Source organism: Arvicola amphibius, chromosome 9, assembly GCF_903992535.2.
Source record: "Arvicola amphibius chromosome 9, mArvAmp1.2, whole genome shotgun sequence".
Classification (NCBI taxonomy): Eukaryota; Metazoa; Chordata; class Mammalia; order Rodentia; family Cricetidae; genus Arvicola; species Arvicola amphibius.
The window spans coordinates 41,121,484-41,133,768 of NC_052055.2; the positions used below are offsets into that span (position 1 = coordinate 41,121,484).

Sequence of the window (12,285 nt, forward strand, 5' to 3'; positions counted from 1 at the left end):
AACACCACTCCCTGCAGGAAGTAACCCAAAAGATACTTGAAGGCGTGAAATCTGGAAGATGGCTGTGTTCAACTTTGTAGAATTTGAAAAATTAAAATATGTATGCCACACCATTGACACCTATTCAGGTTTGCAATGGGCAACTGCTTTGAATTCAGAAAAGGCTGGTTCAGTAACCACACATTTACTAGAAGTTATAACCATCATTGGTATACCTGCACAAATAAAGACAGATAACACTCCAGCATATGTCTCTAAGAAAATGAAATGGTTTGCATATTATAATATAAAGCAAATTACAGCCATACCAAACAATCCTACAAGTCACACAGTTATGGAAAGATCAAATCAAACTATAAAGGATATGTTAAACATGCAGAAAGGGATAGAAAATACCCCCAGAAATAGATGGCATAGTGCTTTATTAACCTTGAATTTTCTTAATGCTTGTGAGAACAGCAGTGCTAAAGGAATGAGGGCTGAGGAGAAACATTGGGTAATAGATAAAACTTCTGAATTAAATCAGCTGGTGTATTGCGAGGATGTGTTGGCCTTGGAATGCAAACAAGGAGATGTGCTGCGTTGAGGAAGGGGTTTCACTCTTGTTTCCACAGAAGAAGAAAAGCTATGAATATCGTCAAAATTAATAATGATTCAGTTTAAAAAGGAGAAACCTCTTGATAAAGAGAAATGACAGTTCATCCACAGAGGTGATAGTCACACAGGTGGTAAGGAAACTTCAGAAAAGGCTGGGGCAAGGTTCTGTTCTTGTCTTTGCAGGAAAATACTCATCTTCAAAAGGTTGAGAGACTTTGGACGTCTAGATGCCTAAAGAAGAAAAGATAGCTATCCAGAAAGAATCACCAAGCAAAAAGAAATCTGACTTATGGTACCATATCCATATTTTTTTTCTAAATTCTTTCTTCTTTCTGTCCCATACCAGATGGCTCTTTATATGAGACAGAAACTCTGAATTTTTCTTTTAACAACATGCTTGGATTTAGAGAACTACAGCCATTTTCCAACTCCAAAGCCAGCTTTGATTTATGATTTCCTTCTCCCCATACCTATTTTTGTCTCCATAATACCTTCCTTTGAAAATGTGTCTACATGAACAATGTTTAAGTTTTCCACAATGATCAATAAATTTTCCTGCAATAATCTTTGAAGTTTTCAGAAAGAAGATGGGGGCCGTACAGCAAGGATTCCACCTGGCTGATATGACATCATAAGGTTGGTAGCACCACTTGAGGATTGGTTGTGGGTTACAAACTGCTCAAGATAATTCCAACTTGGCTAGCTAAGATGGTGAGATGGTGCAATACAAATATTGGCCAGAACTTCAAATAAGAACTTCAGAAAAACCCTACTGACTACTCAGAGACCATTTGCAATTATACCAGACAGTAATCCTGAAAGTTAACCATCATTTTAGTTTTTATAGGATCCCATAGAAATAACATCACCCCCATGACAACTAGAAGTAATTCTGGAAGATGATATCTCCTCTCCCAAGAGAGTTTGTCCTCAGGGTTGGCGAAATCTACTAGGGATTGATTATGAGTTAGGGTGGAAATTAAGTAGGCTCAGGGATCTCTTTTGAAAAAAGGGGGGATTGGATGAGATAAAAGGTAGATTGGCGTGAGCTTACTCACACTAATAATAATGGTGAATAATAGTGAGAATAGTTGTGAGCTATTATTTATAGACAATTTTTATTGGTATACATTCTTGTATACTGATATAAATTCAAATTATATTTGTATTATTGAATATGCTCCTAATTCTGTTTACAATATTTGTCCACTTCTGAAAGTCATTTTTATATTGTATGCATACACGTTTCCACCTCTGCTTAAGATATTTTGTATATTGATGCAATTTTAGGATATATTTGTCATATGGCACTATACATCTCTACCTCCGATCAAGATACTTATAAATTGTTTGCATTTAGAGGTCATTGTCCTCATTTGCTACACAGATGTTTAAAGATTGTTTAATATTTTAATATGAAGCCTTAGTGTTTAAGTTACATAGGTATTAGAAATTATAGATCAATAGTCATCCATGCTTGTCATACCTATAGTTAGACTAGTCAGGTCCTTTAGACGCACACAGATTGTATTCTGCACAGACAGGTCATCTTCAACCACTTCAAAGAACTGCAGAAAATTACATTTAAATAACTTAGGGTTCTGTTCATGTCAGATATGATTGCTCCTGGCAGCACAGATCTATTCCCAAGAGAATGTTGGGCACTGAAGGCACACCCTTTTGAGCTGGATATCTTCTTGGCAGAACTGTCCTTTGAGCAAAGAACTGCCCCTGCCTTGACCACTGAAAAAATGCACAGTGTCCACACTGGACAAGCAGGATACAAGCAAAATGACTTCCAAACCTTGCCAAGGCAGGGTAAGATGGTTTGAAAATTTTTCCTGCTTCTGAAAAAGATCTGTAAAAGTTCCTGCCTCTGAAAAAGGTTTGTCAGTTACTCTAGGCTTTAGCCAAACAGTTTTATTCATAGACCAATAAAAACAACACGTGTACACATCATACAAGACAGTTTGGAATGGCACGTCCAGATGCAGGTCCATGACCAGCAGGGTCCAGAACAGTGGGGTAGAGGTGGTGACCTTCCCTGCATTGAACAGATCAGCCACCACAATGTGCAGGTTCTCATCACTGAAGCTGCTTCATGAATCCCCTTGAACAGGGGCAGGTAGACTGGGTAGACAGAAAGGGTCATGGAAATATGTAGTGACATTTCATTTTTACTTTTAATAAATAAATCTTATGTGAAGATCAGAGAGTAAAACAGTCACCCTGATCAGCCTTACACACCAGGCAGTGGTGACACACACCTTTAATCCCACTAGACACACTAGTTTGCCATCGAAATTGGGCAGTAGTGGTGTACGCCTTTAATCCCAGCACTAGAGAGGAATATAAAATGGTTGGAAACAGTTCTCAGTCAGTCTCATTCTGAGGATTCCTGGAGGCAGGATCGCCATTTCAGACTGAGGTAGAGGTAAGAGCCGGTGGCTGGCTGTTTTACTCTTCTGATCTTGAACACCAATATCTGTCTCTGGGTTTTTATTAATCATGCTACATTTGGCACCCAATGTTTGGGGTACAAATTCTCAAAAAAAAAAAAAAAAGCCATTTGACTAAGGTTTTTTAGTCACCAGTACAGGCCACAGTTCAGGAGAAAAACTAGTGCTGCCCACTCCCATTCACCCTGGCTCACCCATCTGCCGTGGCACCCATGGCTTGCTGTCACACCACACAGCACCCACACAGCTTCCCATGGTCCCCACAGCTTCCTGTGGTTGCCTTGGTACCCGTGACTTCCCGCCAACCCCGGATGTGACTTCCACGCAGCTACTGTGGTTTCCCATGGCTCCCATGGCTCACTCTGCTGCACAGCTGCCTTTCCAGCATCTCTTTAACAACAAAAAAAAATTACTCAGTTTGATTTTGATTTCTCCTAGGAAAACCCACAGGTTAGCAACACTGGAACAACTAAGACCCGAACTCCGGCTTCTCTGGACTGCTTTAGCAGAATAACTGCGACACCTGCTGGCCCACATCGTTATTACACCTTAAGATTCTCATCTGAACCAGGATTTCAAGGGAGGTGATCAGATGATGGCAGATAATATCACCACCCAGGAATTTAAAAACCTTTTTGTTTCTACTATGGAAGGAATTCTAGAAGATGTATATGACCTCCCTGGAGTGTACACATACTTAGTCTTAGCCACTATTAGTTTGATACTTCACATACATTCTTAGAGAAATGATTTGATAACAGAGTCAAGAATAAGAAACTTTTAGAAATGATACTGACTTTACAGGTTAGTAAAGAGAAGCTGACTGAAAAGATTCATAAGTTGTAAATGATAACCATAATTTGACAGGCAATATTCATTCCATGTCAACAGGTTATGGAACCTAACAGAATGGTATGGAGATTATCTGAAAGGATTCATACTGTTGAAATTGATAATCAAAATTGTTAAAAAGTTATGAAAAGCTAGCAGATAGAACATTCCTCCTGGAAGACAATCTATATGCTATCTAGATAATATCTAAGGATGAGAAGATATCATTAATGGAAAAACTTAAAGAATTGAAATCACATGTACATGATGAGAACCAGAAATTTGTTGATTTGATAAAATCATTAAAAATATTCATAGATAAAGAAATTCAGACTCTACAAAAGACAGTGATACATAGATTCAAAATCACTGAAAAACTTGTCAGGACTAATAATCAAGGAGATTATGTACAAACAAAAGACAGTAATAAAGACCATCACCAGTACATCTCAGAGTCAGAGATGACTTACCAAGAGTTTTAACTACTTATCCTGTTACTATTTCTGAAAAGCCGGCAAATACCCAAAAAGAAATGCAGAATATAAATGGGAGACTATATATATAAAAGATCTAAAAGATATTAAGCAAGCAGTAGTATCTTATGACAAGCATTCACCATGTGTTAAGCAGTTGGTAAAGATATGGGCTTCAAGAAATAAGGTTACTCCACGTGATTGGCTTCACTTAGTCTCAGCTGTATTAGACCCATGGTCCACAGCTTCAGTGGAGAGTTATTGGAGAGAGGAAGCTAAGACTCTTGAATATCAAGGTGCAGCCAAAGGTTTTGAGGCGTCCCAAGATCAAATTCTTGGTGAGCCTGAGGGCCTTTATGCTGATCTGGATAGTCAAACTATATACAATGAACTCATCTTGTCCCTATGTGGTAGAGCAATCTTGAATACTTGGGACAAGATTCAAGAACCAGGAAAAATGATTGAATCATATACTAAGGTTATACAAGGCCCAAGAGAACAATTTAGTGACTTTTTGCAAAGATTAAATAAAGCTTTATAAATAGGAGTAGCAGATCCAGCAGCTGTATGAGTTCTCATTGAATCTCTCTCTGATTTTTTAAAAATGCTAATTTAGAATGCAAAAAAAAAAAATACTTGGGCCCTTAGAGGTAAGATCGGCACCAATTGACAAAAGGATTCTACACACAGCCAGTGTTGAGTCCTTTGGCTATAACACTGGGGATTGAGTAGAAGTGATTTCCAAGGGAATAAAAAGACATCAAAATAACAAATGTTTTAATTATGGCAGAATAGGCCATCTGAAAGACATTGTAGAGAGGGAGTTGCTAGAAATAATGTTTTCAGGGAATGATCCAAAAGGAAGTCCTAGGAGTGGAGATGTAAATAAGACAAGATGATGTGCCTCTCTCCTCTAACTCTTGCAGAATATTTAGCTATGCAAAGACATGTTGCATTTGTTGAACTATGGAAAGATGTGTTGTGTTCATTTAATTTTGTAAAGCTGTGTGGCTGTTTTACCTTGCCTGCCTAAGACACATGATTGGTCTAACAAAGAACTGAATGGCAGATAGTGAGGGAGGAGGTATAGGTAGAATTTCCTGGTAGGGTGCCACACCAACTCCAGTGTCGTCTGTGTGACATGACATATGTCATTATGCCAGACAGAAGTGACGTGTCCCATGGGACTAGGCTTCCTGGAGGTCAATGGCAGACAGCCCGGTATTGGCTGCCCTTGGGGCATAGACAGGTTTCTCGATTAGCTGGCTATGCGGGATATGAGCTTTGCACAATTTCTTTCATAATAATGATAGTCTTTACATATGCAAGACAAGGATCATTCTCTTCAGGAACAGCTTTGAGATAGGGAAGCACAGTATGGGAATGTATAAGACTACAGCAGAACCTTTGTCATACACAGGGAGTATGATGACCACGGGAATAGATGGGTTAATGTTGATGAACAAAGACTGTTATAATATACTTTGAACTTTATGAATAGGCTTGCTAGATCCCAACCCCCATGGTGTCTGCTGCATAAGAAGGTACTAAAAAGTATATCTCCACAGCTGCAGAGAACTGATCAGGCATAGTTGGTCACTAGATGATATGAAGAAAGGGTTAGAAAGAGGAAAGGCCATGATAGCGATAAAGAGACAGAAACTTTCTATTCTTAAGATGTAATCACTTGACTGAGGTTTACGTTCCCAAGGACAAGATTTCCTTTTCTAAGGATGTTTTATGTCTAACACCTGTCCCTGATAATGTGACTAAGAGAAGCTTTCATACTGTGCCTACTGATGACACATGACCTTCTGGTTTGTTCTTTGTTCGAATACTATATAATGAAAACATGAATTTAGTAAAATTGCAGCAGATTCCAAGCACTCACTTGTGTGTTGTGTCTGTCTGTCATTCGCCGAACTTGTGCCTTCCTGTTACCAAGACCCTGATTCTCCCACGGTCTGAGTGGCTCCCCTGAGCCAGTCCGTGGATGTAGGGAGAGTAACTGGCAGGAGGATTTTAGACTGGGGAAAAAGGAAATGAGACACAGACAATAGATGCCACTCTGCTTGCAACATGAAAGTTGATCAGAGGGGGAAAACTGATGGTTGACTGTTGTCTTGGGACACAGTGGAGACAAGGATGGGGTTGGACCAGGAATCTGAGTGGAACCACAGATCAGGTTTATTGGACATCAATCAGCACAAGCTGGGGAGAAGGATGGAGCTGCTGTCTTTGCTAGCGCACAACTGCACAGAGCTCATAGGGGATTGGGATAACTGGCAATGCGAAGATGCCATAGTCGCTGGGTCGGGGCTGTCCACTGGGCACCGAGAAGCTAAAGCGCTGTAGGAGGCAGGTGAAGAAGAGGAAGAGCTCCATGCGGGCCAGGGGCTCCCCCAGGCAAGCTCAGTGGCCTGTGGGTGGGAAAGGGGCTCAGTCAGTCTGGGGCCTGATGGATGCTCTGCCCTCCAAGGCACCCTGGGAAGAGACATGGAGTCAGGCGTCCCACAGGACCTGCTGAGAATGGCATGAAGGCCTCATGCTTCACAAAGCGGCCCTGGGCATCCAGGAAGAGCTCAGGATGGAAGCGGAGGGGCTTCTCCCAGACAGTCTCATCCTTCAGCACTGAGGACAGGTTGGTGAGGAGGTTCGTCCCCTGGCAGGAGGCACATGGTATGAACATGGACTGTGGTAGGACTGCCAATACCCATGTGACCATGGTCACATGCACAACCTCTTCCTGCACATATGGGGTTCTTTCATTAACCTTAACCTCAGATCTTCTTGGTACCATTTTCTGGTACCATTCAAGGCCATATGTTAAAGCTACTCTAAGTGCCCAAATCAGAAGCTGCCCCCGTGTGTAACGCTCCCTGCAATCCTGTGGCTTATTCCACTAGACATCCCTCTTCCCTGGGGAGTCCTGGGCAATGGCTGCAGTGTACTCACACCCAGGCTGGTCCCTTTACCATCTGCAAATCCAGGATGTGGGGGTCTTGGTCTTTATAGTCTTTGTTTGCTGAGTGGTGACCCTGGGACGACAGTGACCATGCCTACCTTGGGGATGAGGAAGCCCTGTATTTCAATGTCACGAGATGTCATGTGTGGTAAATTCACTGGGACGATGTCACCAAATCGCTGAATCTCATGAACAACAGCATTGGTGTAGGGCATGCGGGCCTGGTCTGCCATCTCTGGACGCCGCACCTGACCTATGACTTCATCAATCTCCTGTTGGACATGGCCTGGAAGAACAGCCTCCCCTCAGTGAAGCAGTCCCTTAGTGGCTCTTCCTTGACCTTCTACCACTGGGTGAGTAGGTGACTTAAGACTGCCATCAGAATTGTGGGAGTCTGGATCAAGGTGGTGCTGGAGCCCCCATATGCTTATCAAATACTTCGATCTTTCTTCTCTGCTCAGCCAGGCTCACTCTGCACATCTGGGTGTAGGATCATGAGCAGCAGGGCCCAGGACAGCGTGGATGAGGTGGTCACCATCCCTGCAGTGAACAGGTCAGTTACTACTGCACGCAGGTTCCCATCAGTGAAGCTGCTCTCAGGTTTACCCTTGGCCTGGGTCAGACAGAGAAGGTAGGCTCAGGGACACAGGGAGTAAACCCCAACATGACCCACCATTGTGTTCAAGCACCCCAGGTGTTGGGGTCATGGATGACATACAAACCCCACTTGCCTGGCATCACAACTCACAGAACACTTCAGCCCAAAGGTCCTGTCCCCATCTTTATTGCTATCCTCACCTTCTACATCTCAGCCAGGAAGGCATCTGTCAGGTCTCATGGTGGCTGGGCAGGGTCCCAGGTTCCCTTGTGCTCAATCAACAACTTATCCAGTAAGTTTGTAAATGCCGTCAATTTGGGGAAGAATTTACCAGGCAGCCCAGGGATGCGCAGGAGCACCGGGAATGTGTTCACCAGCTGTAAAGGTACAGGTCTAGGTGTTTTTATTTTTATTAAGAATCGTGTGTGTGTGTGTGTGTGTGTGTGTGTGTGTGTGTGTGTGTGTGTGTGCCTGCATGTGCACTCTCACACGTACATGGGTACAAAGACTCCTGTTTGAGGTCAGAGAACAACTTGTAGAGTAGGATCTATCTCCATGTGAGTCCCAGGGATCCAGCTCAGAACTCCAGGTTTCCATGGTAAGTGCCTTCACCCACAGGCCATCTTTCTTGACCCTGGATGCTACTTCTGCCCAGTGTTCACCTTGACCAGACTCAGTTCCCAGCCCCTATCTTTTTTGCTCCCAGCCTCTTCCAAAAAGGACTCAGGGTCTTTTGTCCCCAAACATCACCTGCTGCATCTTATGGTCCTTCCTGTACGTTGTCTTGAGCCCAGGGTGAAAAACATGTCTATTCTACTCTGTACATCTAACAGGCTTATGTGGTTTCCATGTAGATGGGGCAGAGCCTCACACCCTATCTAGAGTCCCTGACCTTGGTCCACTCTTCCCTGCCTGTTATCTGAGATTTGCCAAGGGCAAGGGCTTTCCTCCTGCATTTGACTATCACACGAGGTCCTCACCCCATTCCCCATGAATGAACATTCATTCTGATTTTACAGCACAGGATTTCATGCACACTGACTGCCCTGAGTCTCATACCTCAGCAATGAAGCCAGTGTCCTCTCCAGAACTTTCTTGTAATGTTTTGATCAGGGCATTGAAGAAAGGGTCTTCATACTCAAAGCGATGGGCATAAATGAGGGATGAGATCACATTGCATGCACCTTTGTTCAGGAGAATGGTGGGATTAAATGGTTGTCCTAGGAGCAGAGATGACAGCAAGTCAGGACGTTGTTTCTAAGTGTGTGCCCACATCTCTACCTCTCACCCATCACCCACCTGCCTCCTTGGTGATGGCATCACAGAGGTGTCCTGCCTCCTCTGTCACCCACTGCTCCAGGGATTTCTTGCCCAGGCCAAAGTCTCGCATGGTGGACACAGAGAATCGCCGTTGTTCTCGCCATTCGTGCCCATAAGGTGCTAATGCCACACCTGCAGGGACATCTGTGTGTAACCAAGGATACATGGCTGTGCTGTCTGCTCTGCTCCCAACATTTCCCTGTGGTCAGTCTGAGCCATCAGCGCTCAGTACTTTGCTATCACAATCAGCACATGCAGCTTTGGAGGCTCCACCCTCCATTGCAGTGATTTTCCCTCCATTATCTGAGCACAGCCCCTCCATTAGGCCCTGCCCATCTTCTGGTCACTGCTCCTCAAGCCCTGTTCTCTCTGCCCTGTCCCCACTATAGCTCTTTGCCTTTTGCTTTGGGCCCAAAGCCCATGACATCATAGATGGGTAACGAAGGGTGGTCAGCAGTGTCCTCTCCACAGGCCACCAGCGCTTCCCGCACTGCCTTCAGTCCACTGATCACAACCATGGGCTTCCAGGCCATCTGCAGGCTGAACACGTCACCATAGCGCTGTCGAAGCTGAAGTAGAGGTTAGGAATGCTTAGAAAATGGAGATCACTAGTAAACTGGACAATGGAAACACAGCACAGAACGTGTGTGTGTGTGTGTGTTTCTGTGTCACGTGTGCGGTTGTACATAAGCACATTTTGTGGTATGCATTCTGAACCTTGGTCCTCCCCTGTGCTGGGCAAATGCTCTACCACTGACCACAACTCTAGCCTGAGGTATGAAACCTTATGCCTGCTTGATCCTATCTGCTCAATCCAGCAAAGTTCTCACAGTAGATACGATCATTAAGCTGTCATCTTGTGAGAACATGATCCATGCTCCCTCATACCCCACCAGACATTAGGGAATCAGGTTCCTGAGATGGGCAGCAAGGCCTGAGACCATACAGCAGCAAGAGATTATAGCAGATGCAGCCCACCCTCACTGACATGCTACAGTGAATCCTGATCCTCCCCTCTGCCCTGAGACCTCAGTCACTGATGGGATCACAAGGGAACTGGGATGTCCCTGACCTCTGTCCTGTCCAACCCCACTCCATGCCTGCCTCCGTGGCCTTTTCCATATATGTCTCTGCTCTTACAAAGTCCACAGTATCCTCAGACCCAGATGCCAGTATCACAAGGCAACCCTAAGCCTTCTTCCACTCGATGGCCATCTTCCCTTCTATCCTGTGGCTTCAGCACCACCATGTACTGCTGTGGGCCCCATGACCTCTACTGCCCCCTACTGCCAGCTCTCACATTGTACACACTATATGGCATGTTCTCGAAGTCCACCTGCAGGAGGTTTCCCAGCCCAGGTAGGGGCACAGGACCCGGAGGGTAGCGGGAAGTCCAGAACTTGCGTCGGTGAATCAGGTCCACCAGGAGCAGGAAGATGGCCGTGAATAGGAGCACAGACCACAGGCCATCTCCAGTCAGCAGTGCCATGGCTGCCCCTGCTTCCCAGGCTGGTTGGGGAAATGCTAGCACCAGACACCTGGGATCAGGAAAGACACTCTGAGGACAGACTGGGCACCTGGTCCCTTATGAAGGGGAGAAGGCTGCACTTTGTTCTCTGCCCTGAGACAAACAGCTGTGTTTACTGTTCAGTCAGGTTGTGTAGCAAGAGGTCAGGAATGTCCAGGGCAAGTCTGCCCTCTCTTCTCATGATGGGTACTTCTTAATGGGACAAGCTTCAGCTTCTCCTCAGGGAGCTGACCACAGTGGTTATGTAGGGTTTGGCACTGTGAGCACAGTGGGCAGAGGACCAGTGGACCCTGCCTCAAGGCACAGCATCACAAGGCATAGCAAAGTCAGTCAGTGATGTGCCACACTGGAAGAGCTCTGGGTGCCTGAGGCCATTGTCTCAGAATGAACGAGGACATGTCTGAAGCTCCACTGAACACTCGACTCATAGGACAGGAGTTGTGACTGACTCTGCAGGCACTGTCACTGTGTAGCAAGGGTCACTGAAGTGGCTTGTGTGGCTAGACAATGAGGGTGAGTGAGAGGCAGTGTGGAGAAGGCAGCTCCAGCCCGGGGAGCCATGAGTACAGGTGTGAGGTCACTCAATGCATGAGGAAGGCCAACGTCATAACCTGGGAACATCTTTTCTCTGATCTGAAAAAGCTAAGAAACTGTCTACAACTCTTAAGAGATTGCTGAAGAGAGTAGCAGGATGTCCAGGTGCTGGTCACAGGGGGGCCTCTGTCTAAATTTATTCATTCTTTTCTTGTTGACAAGTAGAGCATTGTGTCCACCGTTATCATACTGAAGATGGACTGGATGTCTCCTTCCTGCTACACAGGCAGTTTTGAGAGACTTGTCAACACTGCCACAGACATGGAAAGACCGCCATGGAGGCTCAAGGAATGCTTTGTTGACAGGACACAAGGATACAGCACTTTAGGACACACCACCTCTGCATCACAAACCCTGACTTCAAACTCTACTACAGAGCTACCATACCGAAAACAGCCTGGTATTGGTGTGAAAACAGAAAGAAGACCCTGATATCAACCCACACACCTACAAACACATGATTTTAGACAAAAAAACATCAAATGGAAAAAAGAAAGCATATTCAAGAAATGGTGCTGGCATAATGGGATGTCCAATATGTACAAGGATGAAAAGAGATCCATATCTATTGCCATGCACAAAATTCAAGTCCAAATGGATCTAAGACCTGAACATAAAACCAAAGATATTGAACCTCATAGAAGAGAAAGTGCAAAGTACACTTGAACACAATGGCACATAGGACCACTTCCTAAATATAACCCCTTTAGCACAGACACTGAGAGAAACACTTAATAAAATGGGACCTCCTGAAACTGAGAAGCTTCTGTAAAGCAAAGGACACAGTCAACAAGACAAAACAACAGCCTACAGAATGGAAAAAGATCTTCACTAAACCCACATCAGACAGAAGTCTGATCTCCAGAATATACAAAGGACTAAAGAAATTGGTCATCCAAAGAATAAATAATCCAATAAAA

At 44.5% G+C, this 12,285-nt stretch overlaps 1 long non-coding RNA gene and 1 pseudogene across 1 annotated transcript; one reads left to right on the forward strand and one right to left on the reverse strand.

Moving 5' to 3' along the window:
* The first annotated feature begins 352 nt into the window (after positions 1-352).
* LOC119823032 lies at positions 353-5,446 on the forward strand. The gene is made up of 3 exons (XR_005286891.1): positions 353-889; positions 1,171-1,233; positions 3,495-5,446. It is a non-coding gene; the product is annotated as an uncharacterized LOC119823032 (long non-coding RNA).
* Positions 5,447-6,586: 1,140 nt separating this feature from the next.
* On the reverse strand, positions 6,587-10,801 carry LOC119823030 (annotated as a pseudogene).
* Positions 10,802-12,285: the final 1,484 nt, after the last annotated feature.